Here is a 12,750-nt window from a genome sequence, read left to right as displayed (position 1 = left end):
GAACTATACATAATTTTATGAGAAAAAAGGCAATTTTATTACAAAGGGCTCAATGCAGCAACTACATGTAGGAACACAAACACGAGGAAATCTGCAGATGCTGGAATTTCAAGCAACACACATAAAAGTTGCTGGTGAACGCAGCAGGCCAGGCGGCATTTCTAGAAAGAGGTACTGTCTTCCAAGAGATGCTGCCTGGCCTGCTGCATTAACCAGCAATTTTTATGTGTGTTACATGTAGGAACAGAACTTTCTGCGCCTGAACAGACTGCCAATGTCCATTATGTGATGCAATTAAATATATGGTTGTCAGTTTCTTTTTTTTATCGCTACATGTAACAATAATAAACCATCAAATTTCCACATGGCGCATGAACACATCACTGCATCCTTATTCCGTGAGGTTTTTCATTGATGTTGTAACCGATAAATTTTTGCACTGTACTTTGCCCGCAAGATAATAAACTTAACGTTCAGAAAGACCGATAATAAATCCAAGCCAAACTGTAAGTAGAAAAGTGGTGCTGACACAGTCGATTGCAGAATGGAGTAGTAAAAGTATGCAGGGCCGAATGTCCACGAATTATAATACGTACCCAACGTTATGACGTAAAACGTCGTATGTGAGCGGGACCGATGGCGATGTTGGTGTGTGGAAGACGGCGAAAATTGGGGCCGCTTCGGACAACCGAACGAGTACCTCATTTACCTCAGACCTGCACCCCCCGGGCGTCGACAGCGGCGGATTCACCCTCCTTCCGGGTAGATGGCGACCGTCGGCGACATGCAGGCGAACCGGATTGCCAGAACTGCGAGGTCCTTCAATAGCACCCTCTGGTGTCCAGGAGGAGTGGTGGGAGGTCTCCCCACTCTCACCTTTGGGAGATCTCCAGGAGCGGCCCCATAGCTTCGGCAGCATCGGTGTATCTGGTACAGAGACACAAGAGATCATGCGGATGCTGTAAATCAGGAGCAACACTCACAAGACTCGGCAGGTCAGGCAAGATTTCCGTTCCTTTACCATCCCGAGGAAGGTATTTGCCCGAGATCTGACTGTTAATTTCCTTCCGTAAATGCTGCCTGACATGCTGAATTGCTCCAGCACTTTGTGAGTGAATCAGGGAGCATTGCAGAGAAAACACATGAGAAAGACAGCACAGAAAGAGACCTCTAGGCCTAACAGTTCTATGCCAACCAAGATGCCCTGCTGTGCTAGTGGAATATCAGAATCAGGTTTAATATCACCCATCATGATTCTTTTTTGTTATGCCACAGCAGTACGTTCCAATACATAATAATACAATTTTAATTACAGGCTGCTGTATCTCCTCCCCTGATGATAGCATTGAGAATAGGGCATGTCCTGGGTGATGGAAGCCCTCAGTGATTAAAACCACCTTTTTGAGGCATTGCCCCTTGAAGAGTCTTGGGGAGGCTATAGTCCATGATAGAGCTGACTGCGTTTACAACTTTCTGCAGCTGATTTCAATCCTGTGCAGTGGCTCCCTATGTCAGACAGCAATGGAACCTGTTAGAATGCTCTCCACAGTACGTTCAAGTTTATTGTCATTCAATAGTGCACATGTATGCAACTAAACAAAACAATAGTAATGCAATGATATTAACAGATAATAAAAATGACATGGACATGATGGATTGAAGGGCCTGTTCCTCTCTTGTGTTTTCTGTCAGTCAGGTTGATGGAGTCACTCATATTTAGTCTAGCTGGCCCATCTCATTACATCTCTCTATATGAGATTCAGTGCCCATCACGTTTCGGGAGGCACCCCCCCCCCCCCCCGCGGTGTTGTGGATGATTAACCAAATGATAGATGGGCACTGCTCTGAGCTCCATCCCATCCTGTTCTCAGCTCAGGCAATGCAGGATGCAGCAATATAAACAACTTCTAGAATCACCCCAAACCTCCTGCTTCTAACCAGCCCTGTGTTTGCAACCCCTTTTGATCCCTATATACCTCTCCAATTGTGAACACCCTCTGGCCTCTACACCCCTTTCTGTCCTTGCCTTGAGAGTTATTGAACTGTCGGATATAAAACCGTTGAGTATCTTTATTTATCCTGCCACCTTGGCATCTATGTAAGCTTCTCTGATCCTTACAAACCTACTCATTTCTGTAATCACCTCTGTCCACTATACCTCTCCCTGTCTCTGTAACCCCTCGTGGCCCCTACATCCCTCTCCTTCTCTGTGCCCCCTCCAGCGCCTGTAGCCCTTCATGTTTTGGTCAATACCTTTGGAGAAATCCAGGAAACACAAAATGCTGGACAAGCACAGCAGGTCAGGCAGCGTCTATGGAGGGGAATGAACAGTTATCAAGACTAGAAAGGAAGGCAAAGAAGCCAGGTGAAGAAGGTGGGGGTGGGGAAGGAGTATATGCTGGCAGGTGAATCCAGCTGAGAGGCTGAAGACTGGAAAAAGGAATCATTTTAGGCGAGGACAGTGGTCTATGGAAGAAAGGGAAGGAGAAGTGGAACCAGAGGAAGATATGAAGAGGAGAAAGGGTGAGAGGGTAACCTGAGTGAGGAATGGAAAAAGAGCAAAAAAGGTGGAGTCGGGGAAGGGGCTAGTTTCCTGATGTGCTGAGCTCTATGATTTGAAAATCTCACTTCAGGATTAAGTTCCTGCCTGGCCTCTCTCATCACTTGACTGCCCCCAGCTCCCAGCTCTGGCCCCTCAGCCTCTCCTCCTCACTCTGCCTGTGGCTTATTTTATATCCCAACTGAATTCTTTGGCCAGTTTTCCCTTGTGACTTGTCTGAGCACAGCAGTTCAACAAAAGGCTGTCTGATTAAGCACCACAGCATTTGAAGTGAGAGGAGGATATAAATAACGCAAAGAACCAAAGGGGAACAGAGCACACAGTGCATTTTATTTATATTGGATTCCAGGATAAGCTGAAGTTATGTCTGTGCTCTGAGAGTTTATTAGTCTGTCAGATATGAATGTCTTTAGTTATTCTGTCACCATGCATGGCCAGTAATGGATTATATCTCACTCCTGTCCCAGCTGACACACTGGTGCAAGAAGGTATTTGGATGACCTCTAGAAATATATGTTCGTGATTGTGATATACTGTGTATGATATATGTGACGTGGATGGAAATACACTTGAACACGGCTTGGATTAATAAGTTTAGAGATGACACAAAGATTGGGGGAGTTGTGGGCAGTGTGATGGAGTTGTAAGAGGATACGGTGAGGTACAGATCAGTTACAGTTATGTGTGGAGAAATAGCAGGTGGAGTTTAATCTGGGCAAGTGTGAGGTGTTGCACTTTGGAAGGTCAAATGTAAAGGGGAAAACACGCATTCAGTGTCACTATTTAAAATGCTCTTGTTACTTATGTTCCATACATTAACATTAATACATTCATAAATACATGTAGATATTAATCATTACTTAAACTAAATTATGGATGCATGTGAAGGGGATGATCCCATTATTGGCCTCAGGGGGGAGCCTCTCTCCCAACCATTGGGGATTTATGTGGAATTACATATAAAGTATTGCCCTTGCTGACACCAGAGTTATAACGGCCAGGCTGTTTTCACTGTCACTTTTTTTGCACTTCAGCCTGCTCCATCTGAGCTCTCACTGCCCTTTTAATTCCTAGAGGTACTTTTTAGAATGGTTCTCAAAATTAAGGATTGCAACACAGAATATAAAATACAAGAAACAGTGTTTCTGGTTGTTCCTGCGTCAGTGGTGATCCCAGTGAAATCATCCCATCTGCCCTTATACGGTCTGTTGCTCCCCTACCATACCTGTTCATGTGTTCGTCTAAATGCCTGACAACATCTCTGAAGATCTATCTCAGGCCCAACCTATTGATGTAATTACAAAGAAGGCACGGCAATGGCTGTATTTCATCAGGAGATTAACGAGACTTGGTATGTCACGAAAGACGCTCCCAAATTTCTACAGATATCCTCTGGAGAGCTCGCTAACTCTCTGCATCACTCTCTGGTTTGAAGGGGCTACTACACAGGATAGGAACAAGCTACAGGAAATTGCAAATTCAACCAGCTTCATCATGGGCTTCGGCTCCCTCAGCATCGAGGACATCTGCAAAACTTAGTGCCTCAAAAAATACACCATTCAGGTACTCTGTCACCCTGGATATGTTCTCTTCTCATTACTACCATCAAAGAGAAGATACACAGACTCAACGTTTTCGAAACAGCTTCCTCCCTACTGCCATCAGATTTCTGAATGGACACTGAACCTGTGTAGACTAACTCACTGTAAAAGTTGCTGGTGAACGCAGCAGGCCAGGCAGCATCTCTAGGAAGAGGTACAGTCAACGTTTCGGGCCAAGACCCTTCGTCAGGACCAATTCCAGCATCTGCAGATTTCCTCATGTCTGCTTAGACTAACTCACTATTCTTTTCCTTTTTTTTGCTCTCTTTCTGCATTACTTATTTAGTTTTATTTTATACAGTACTGTGCAAAAGTCTTGGGCACATGTATTTAGCTAGGCTGCCTAAGACTCCTGTACAGAACTGTATGTGTCAATGTGGAGTGGAGAGTGTGTTTGTAAATCTGGCGGGAGCAAGGGACGAAGGGAATGGTAAGTGTGGAGCACCATGGAAGGAGAGTCGGACAAGTGGCAGAGGAATGCCAGGAACAGTGGATGGCATGAGTGCAGACACACCCAGCCCTGAGACACCAGGCAAGGTCATTTGATTGCAAACAATTGGTTTACTGATCTTTGCAGAATGTCCCTCAGGCACTTCCCACTTACTCCCGTCTCCCTTCTTTTCCTAACCATGATGCCCCTCTCCCTGCCACCTTCCCACTCTCAGTCCACAAGAGACCCATATCAGAGTCAGGTTTATTATCACTCACGTATCTCCATAAAACCATCAGATATAGGAGCAGAAGTAAGCTATCACATCCCCGCTCTTGTATTCCATACCTCTCAAAAGGAATGCCAACATTGCATTCACCCTCTTCACAACTGACTCAATCTGGAAGTTAACCTTCAGGGTATCTTGCACAAGATCTCCCAAGTCCCTTTGCATCTCTGCATTTTGAATTCTCTCCCCATCTAAATAATAGTCCGCCCGTTTATTTCTTTCACCAAAGTGCATGACCATACACCTTCCAACATTGTATTTCATTTGCCACTTCTTTTCCCATTCTCCTAAACTATCTAAGTCTCTCTGCAACCTCTCTGTTTCCTCAACACTACCTGCTCATCCACCTATCTTTGTATCATCTGCAAATTTAGCCACAAATCCATTAATACTGTATTCCAAATCATTGACATACATCGTAAAAAGCAGCTGTCCGAAAACCGACCTCTGTGGAACTCTACCAGCAACGGGCAGCCAGCCAAAATAGGATCCCTTTATTCCCACTCTCTGTTTTCTGCCAATTAGCCAATGCTCCACCCACGCTAGTAACTTCCCTGTAATTCCATAGGCTCTTATCTTACCAAGCAGCTTCATGTACGGCACTTTGTCAAAGGGCTTCTGAAAATTCAAGTACACCCTGCCTACTGCATCTCCTGTGTCTACCCTGCTTGTGATTTCCTCAAAAGAATTGCAGTGGGTTTGCCAGGCAGAATTTTGCTTTCAGGAAACCATGCTGGCTTTGGCCTATCTTGTCATGTGCCTCCAGGTACTCTGTAATCTTATCCCCAACAATCGATTCCATCAACTTCCCAACCACTGATGTCAGGCTAACAGGTCTATAGTTTCCTTTCTGCTGCCTCCCACCCTTCCAGCTACTTCCGTCAGAATGCGAGGGTGCATTCCTTCAGGTCCAGGAGATTTATCCACCCTCAGACCATTAAGCTTCCTGAGCAACTTCTCAGTTGTAATTTTCACTGCACAGACTTCACTTCTTCTTCACTCTTGGATGTCCAGTATACTTCAGACATTTTCCACTGTGAAGACTCATGCAAAAATACACATTTAGTTCCTCTGCCATCTCTGCATCTCTCATTACAATATCTCCAGCATTGATTTGTATTGGTCCTATATCTGCCCTTGACTCTCTTTTACCCTTTGTATACTTAAAAAATGTTTTTAGTATCTTCTTTGATATTAGTTACCAGCTTCCTCTCATAATTCATCTTTTCCTTCCGAATGACCTTCTTAGTTTCCTTCTGCAAGTTTTTAAAAGCTCCTCAATCCTCTGTCTTCCCACTAGCTCTGGCTTCCTTGTATGCCCTCTCTTTTGCTTTTACTCTGGCTCTGACTTCACTTGTCAGCCATGGTAGTGTCCTTCTTCCATTTGAAAATCTCTTCTTTGGAATATATCAGTCTTGCATTTCCCTCATTTCGCCGAAACTCCAGCCATTGCGACTCCGCTGTCCTCCCTGCTAGTGTCCCTTTCCAGTCTTCGGCCAGTTCCCCTCTCATGCCATTGTAATTTCCTTTATTCTACTGAAATACCGACACATTGGATTTTATTTTTCCCTTTCAAATTTCAGTGTGAACTTGATCATACTGTGGTCACTGTTCCAAAAGTGTTCCTTAACCTTAAGTTCTCTTATCACCTCCGGATCAATGCACAACACCCAATCCAGCACAGCCAATCCTCTAGTGGGCTCAACAACAAGCTGTTTTAAAAAGCCATCCCTTAACATTATACAAATTCCCTCTCTTGAGGTCCAGTACTGACCTGGTTTTTCCAATCCACTTTCATGTTAAAATACCCAACGATTATCATGACATTGCCTTTCTGACATGCCTTTTCTATCTCCTGCTGTAATTTGTAATCCACATCTCGGCTGCTGTTTGGAGGCCTGTATACAACTGCCATTAGGGTCCTTTTACCCTTGCCATTTCTTAACTCAACCCATAGAGACTCTACACCTTACAATCCTATGTCATCTCTTTCCAATGATTTAATATTATTTCTTATACACAGAGCCACACCACCCCCTCTGCCTACTAACCTATCTTTTCAATATACCGTATATCCTTGGATGTTCAGCTCCCAATGGCAGCCATACTTTAGCCAAGGTTCAGAGATGGCCACAACGTCATACTTGCCAATCTGTAGCTGAACTTTAAGATCGTCCATTTTATTCCTTATGCTGCATGCATTCAAATACAACACTCTCAGTCCAGTACTTGTTGCTTTCTGATTTTATTGCACCATGCCTCTATTGCCCTGTAACTCGTGCCACTGGTTTTGATTATGCCTTATCTGCTGCCTGTTCTTTCCATAATCACTGTTGCATGCTATCTTTGATTTATTTCTGTTCTCCCCTTCCTTAGCCCTATCACTCCCGTTCCCATCCCCCTGCCAATTTAGTTTAAACCTTCCCTAACAGTTCTATTAAATGTGCCCGCTGGGACATTGGACCCCATTGGATTCAGGTGTAACCCATCCTTTTTGTAAAGGTCATACCTCCTGCAGAAGAGGCCCCAATGATCCAGGAATCTGAACCCCTGCCCCCCTACACCAGTCTCTCAGCCACACATTAATGCACCTGATCATGCTATTGTTGCACTCGCTAGCACGTGGCACAGGCAGCAATCCTGAGATTACTACCCTAGAAGTCCTACCACTCAACTTCCTACCCTACTCCCTGTATTCTCTCTTCAAGACCTCCTCCCTTTTTCTGCCTTTGTCATTAGCACCAACGTGTACCAAGACTTCTCGCTGTTCACCCTCTCCGTTCTCTGCACCCGATACGAGACATCCTGTACCCTGGCACCTGGGAGGCAACACACCATGCAGGTATCTCTATCAGACTGACAGAACCTCGTCTGTTCCCGTCACTATGGAATCCCCTATGATTACCGCATTCTTCATCCTCCTCTTTCCCTTCTGCACCACGGAACCGGGCTCAGTGCCAGAGACCCAATCTCCATGGTCATCCTCTGTCAGGTCATCACCCTCAACCACATCCAAAATGAGATAACAATTACTGAGGGGGATGGCCACAGGGGTGCTCTCTGCCATCTGAGCTCTTTCCCTCGCTTCCCTAACTGTCATCCACTTATCTAACTTCTGCAGCCTTGAGGTGACTAACTCCTTGTAGCTTCTTTCTATCTCCTGTTCACTCTCCCTGATAAGCTGTAGGTCATCAAGCTGCAGCTCCAGATCCTTTACACGGTATCTCAGGAGCTGCATCTCAGTGCACCTGGCACAGATGTGGCCATCTGGGAGACTGGAAGATTCCCACATCCAACATCCAGAACAAAATACTAACCCTACCGACATGCTCGCTATTCCTCAAAAAAAATGCAAAGGAAACCCAGAAACAAAGTCCACTTACCCACTTACCTCGCCGAAGCCTGAATAAGCAAAAGCCTGTTGCTTTTACTCTTACCACTGGCCTACTCCTGACAATGGCCACTCCGCTTATCCCTTCTGTACTTTTAACTGCTCTGTCAAGCTCAGTTACTGCTGCTGATAGGCCCCGCACAACGGACTAACTTCCATGAAGCTCTTGTTTTAAATCACCGACACTGACCTGCGAGAAGCACTCCTCTGTTGAGGTGAGTTGTCGCCACACAATGTCATGAAATTTTTTTTTAATATATAATTTTTATTAAATTTTCAAAAAGAATACATGAAAAGATAAAATCTACCCCCCCAACCCTCCCCTCCCCATATATAGTCCTACCTAAAAGAAAGAAAGAATGTCATGAAATTTGTGGGGGTTTTTTTGCAGCAGCAGTACAGTACATTATATTTCTTATTGTAGTTTATAGTTTTTAATTATGTATTGCAATTTACTGCTGCAACAAGACAACATATTTCATAATATATACCAGTGATATTAAGTCTGATTTTGATTCTAAATATTGCTGTCATATTTGCCTCCACCACTGCCTTGGCAGCATGTTCTAGACTCCTTCTGCCCTCTGTGTGGAAAAAAAACTCTTAAATTTATTTTAAGCTTTCCCTATCTCTTTGGAACTGTGCTGTATGGTGTTTGGCATTTCCTGTCACTGTTTCAAAGCACTTTAAGCACATTTCCCATTTCCCAAATGTTTTTGCGTTCACACACAGTTCCATAGGTACATGGGTTCCCTTCATTACAGGTAACTGCATGTACTTTTATTTATTTCTCTCTAGAGATACAATGCAGAATGTGTCCTTGCCCCTTTGAACTCCACTGCCCAGCAACCCCTAATTCTGAGACCCCGACCTAATCTCGGGACTAATTCCAGTGATCAATTATCCAACTGACCAGTATGTCTTTGGACTGTGGGAGGAAACTGGAGTACCCAGAGAAATGTCATGCATTGCACAGGGAGACATACAGACTCCTTGCAAATGACAATGAATCTGAAATCTGAACTCCAGTGCCCTGGGCTGTAACAGTGTCATGCTAACCTCTGCGCTTCCATGGCTCCCAATTCTCCCATATAATTTCAAACCCGGTCAGACAATATCTGCAGAAACACAAACCCTCCCCACCATCGAAGACATCTACTAAGTCAAGGTTACTGTCTTAAATACGTGTATGCACAAGTGCAATGAAAACCTTAAATTCAGCAACATCACAGGCACATCGCTTCAGATAAAAAACGTTCACAAGAATAAACATAAATTACTCATGTTTTTCAGGAAAGAACAAACAAATAAAGCCTAATTTAGTGCAAGGTGATCAAAGAGGTCATTGTGTTGCTAAGCTGCAGTGACCAGTGTTGTGTCAGTTGGTACAACAGGAGAATGGTTGAAGAGGAAGTATCTGCTCTTGAACCAAATGCTGGGCGACCTTGAGGCAGTGTCTCAAAAGGTGGTATTCATCGCTGAGGACCCTCACTGTCCATGATATACCCTCTTACTGTGCTACCATCTAGTTAAGAAAAAATCTCCTCATCTCTGTATTCTGAGGCTGTACTCTCTGGTCCTAGACCGTCTCGCCAATGAAAGCATCCTATCTATGTACACCTATCTGTCATTTCAATGAAATCTCAAAGTTCAAAGTAAATTTATTATCAAAGAACATAAATGTCACTATATACATTGCTGAGATTCATTTTCTTCAGGGCATACTCAGTAAATATAACAGCCATATAGAATCAGTGAAAGGCCATACCAGTTAGGGTGTACAAAAGACGACAAACTGTGTGAATGCTAATATTAAAAAAAATAAATAATAATACGTAAGCATCAAGATCAAGAGTCCATGAAAGTGAGTCCATAGATTGTGAGAACTGTTCAATTATGGGGCAAGTGGCGCTGAGTAAAGATATCCTCTTTGGTACAAGAGCCTAATGGTTGAGGGGTAATAACTGCTCCTGAAACTGCTGGTGTGAGTTCTGGGGCTCCTGTACCTTCTTCCTGATGAGAGCAGTGAGAAGTGAGCATGACTAGTGGGGGTGGGCCACTTATAATGGGTGCTGCTTTCCAGTGACAACGCTCTGCATAGATGAGATCAGTGGTGGGGAGGGACTTATCTGTGATTGCCTGGGCCATGTCCACTACTTTTTGAAGGATTTTCCATTCAAGGGCATTGGTATTTCCCTAGGGAATACAGGCCCAGAGCCATCAAGCATTCCTCAAACATTTAGCTTTTCATTCCCAGGATCATTATTGTGAACCTCTCCTGAGTCCTGAGCCTCTCCAAATCCAGGATATCTTTTTTAGATATGGGCCAAAAATTCTTCACAATACCTAAAGTGAGGTCTGACCAATGCTTTATGAAGCCTCAGCATTATATCTTTGCTTTTATATTCTAGTCCCCGTAAAATGATTGGTAACATTGCATTTACCTTCCTTGCCTTCCTCAACCTGTAAGTTAACCTTTGGGAAAACTTGCATTCCCAAATCTCATGGTACCTCTAAATTCTGAATTCACTCCCCATTCAGAAATAGCCTACACCTTTCTTATACCCTCAGTCATGCCTCATCCTCCTCCTCCTCCTCCTCCTCTGGTTGGTTTTCCTGTTGGTCCTTCTGCCTGTGTGTTTAGGAAGTACCTTCAAAGTTCTCGTTCCTTTTGTTTCCTGCTATTTCCTTTCTTGATATTTTTTTCTGTCCGCACTTAGTGTTTTTTTCTGCTGTATTTAATCCTGATGTTTATAACAGGTTTCCTGTTTCAGAGGTGACCAGGGGATGTCCTGCCTCACACAAACCACTGTGGGTTTGTGAATTCCTAGTGTTCAGTCTGGTCACCGTTTGTACCAGGTTCTATGAGGTGCAGGTTTATGTTTATTCTGTGTTTAAAGTGAGTTCCTTCATTGTTGTCCAACTTTCTAGAATTATTTTCATACACAGCACCGAAACAGGCTCTTTGGCCCAACTGTCAATACTAATCATGTAGTCCAACAGACTAATCCCACCCACCTGATTTTGATCCTCTAAACCTCTCCTAGATTAGATTAGACTATGAGGACACTCAGTCCTCGTTTATTGTCATTTAGCAATGCATGCATTAAGAAATGATAACAATGTTCCTCCAGTATGATGTCACAGAAACACAAGACAGACCAAGACTAAAACTGACAAAAACCACATAATCATAACACATAGTTACAACAGTGCAAAGCAATACAGTAATTTGATAAAGAACAGACCATGGGCACGGTAAGATAAAATCTTAAAGTCCCGATAGCCCCATCATCTCACACAGACGGTAGAAGGAAGAAAAACTATCCCTGCCATGAACCTCCAGCGCGGCAAACTTGCCGATGCAGCACCCTTGAAGCACCCGACCACAGCCGACTCTGAGTCCGTCTGAAAATTTCGAGCCTCCGACTCCGAGCACTGAGCGTCATCTCTGCCAAGCGCTTCGACCCCGGCCCCGGCCGCCAAGCAACAGGCAAAGCGGAGGATTCAGGGCCTTCCCCTCTGGAGATTCTGGATCGCACAGTAGCAGCGGCAGCGAAACAAGCATTTCAGAAGTTTCATAGAAACATAGAAAATAGGTGCAGGAGTAGGCCATTCGGCCCTTCAAGCCTGCACCACCATTTATTATGATCATGGCTGATCATCCAACTCAGAACCCTGCACCAGCCTTCCCTCCACTCCCCCTGATCCCTGTAGCCACAAGGGCCATATCTAACTCCCTCTTAAATATAGCCAATGAACCGGCCTCAACTGTTTCCTGTGGCAGAGAATTCCACAGATTCACCACTCTCTGTGTGAAGAAGTTTTTCCTAATCTCAGTCCTAAAAGGCTTCCCCTTTATCCTCAAACTGTGGCCCCTTGTTCTGGACTTACCCGACATCGGGAGCAATCTTCCTGCATCCAGCCTGTCCAATCCCTTTAGGATTTTATACGTTTCAATCAGATCGCCCCTCAATCTTCTAGATTCCAACGAGTACAAGCCTAGTTCATCCAATCTTTCTTCATATGAAAGTCCTGCCATCCCAGGAATCAATCTGGTGAACCTTCTTTGTACTCCCTCTATGGCAAGGATGTCTTTCCTCAGATTAGGGGACCAAAACTGCACACAATACTCCAGGTGTGGTCTCACCAAGGCCTTGTACAACTGCAGTAGTACCTCCCTGCTCCTGTACTCGAATCCTCTCGCTATAAATGCCAGCATACCATTCGCCCTTTTCACCGCCTGCTGTACCTGCATGCCCACTTTCAATGACTGGTGTATAATGACACCCAGGTCTCGTTGCACCTCCCCTTTTCCTAATCGGCCACAATTCAGATAATAATCTGTTTTCCTATTTTTGCCACCAAAGTGGATGACTTCACATTTATCCACATTAAATTGCATCTGCCATGAATTTGCCCACTCAGCTAACCTATCCAAGTCACCCTGCATCCTCTTAGCATCCTTCTCACAGCTAA

The 12,750-nt window shown here is 44.3% G+C and overlaps 2 long non-coding RNA genes across 5 annotated transcripts in view; one reads left to right on the top strand and one right to left on the bottom strand.

Annotated features, from left to right (window-relative positions):
* LOC134350877 (uncharacterized) overlaps positions 1 to 719 on the bottom strand; it is an 80,241-nt gene extending 79,522 nt beyond the window's left edge. For both annotated transcript variants that reach the window (XR_010019023.1, XR_010019022.1), the window contains exon 1: positions 597 to 719. This is a non-coding gene — a long non-coding RNA (uncharacterized LOC134350877). The remainder of the gene's footprint in view (positions 1 to 596) is intronic.
* A 137-nt stretch (positions 720 to 856) lies between these two features.
* LOC134350878 (uncharacterized) overlaps positions 857 to 12,750 on the top strand; it is a 66,970-nt gene continuing 55,076 nt past the window's right edge. For all 3 annotated transcript variants that reach the window (XR_010019026.1, XR_010019025.1, XR_010019024.1), the window contains exon 1: positions 857 to 995. This is a non-coding gene — a long non-coding RNA (uncharacterized LOC134350878). The remainder of the gene's footprint in view (positions 996 to 12,750) is intronic.

The sequence above is a fragment of the Mobula hypostoma genome, chromosome 8 (assembly GCF_963921235.1).
Source record: "Mobula hypostoma chromosome 8, sMobHyp1.1, whole genome shotgun sequence".
Taxonomy (NCBI): Eukaryota; Metazoa; Chordata; class Chondrichthyes; order Myliobatiformes; family Myliobatidae; genus Mobula; species Mobula hypostoma.
This window is presented reverse-complemented; position numbering and strand designations above follow the sequence as displayed.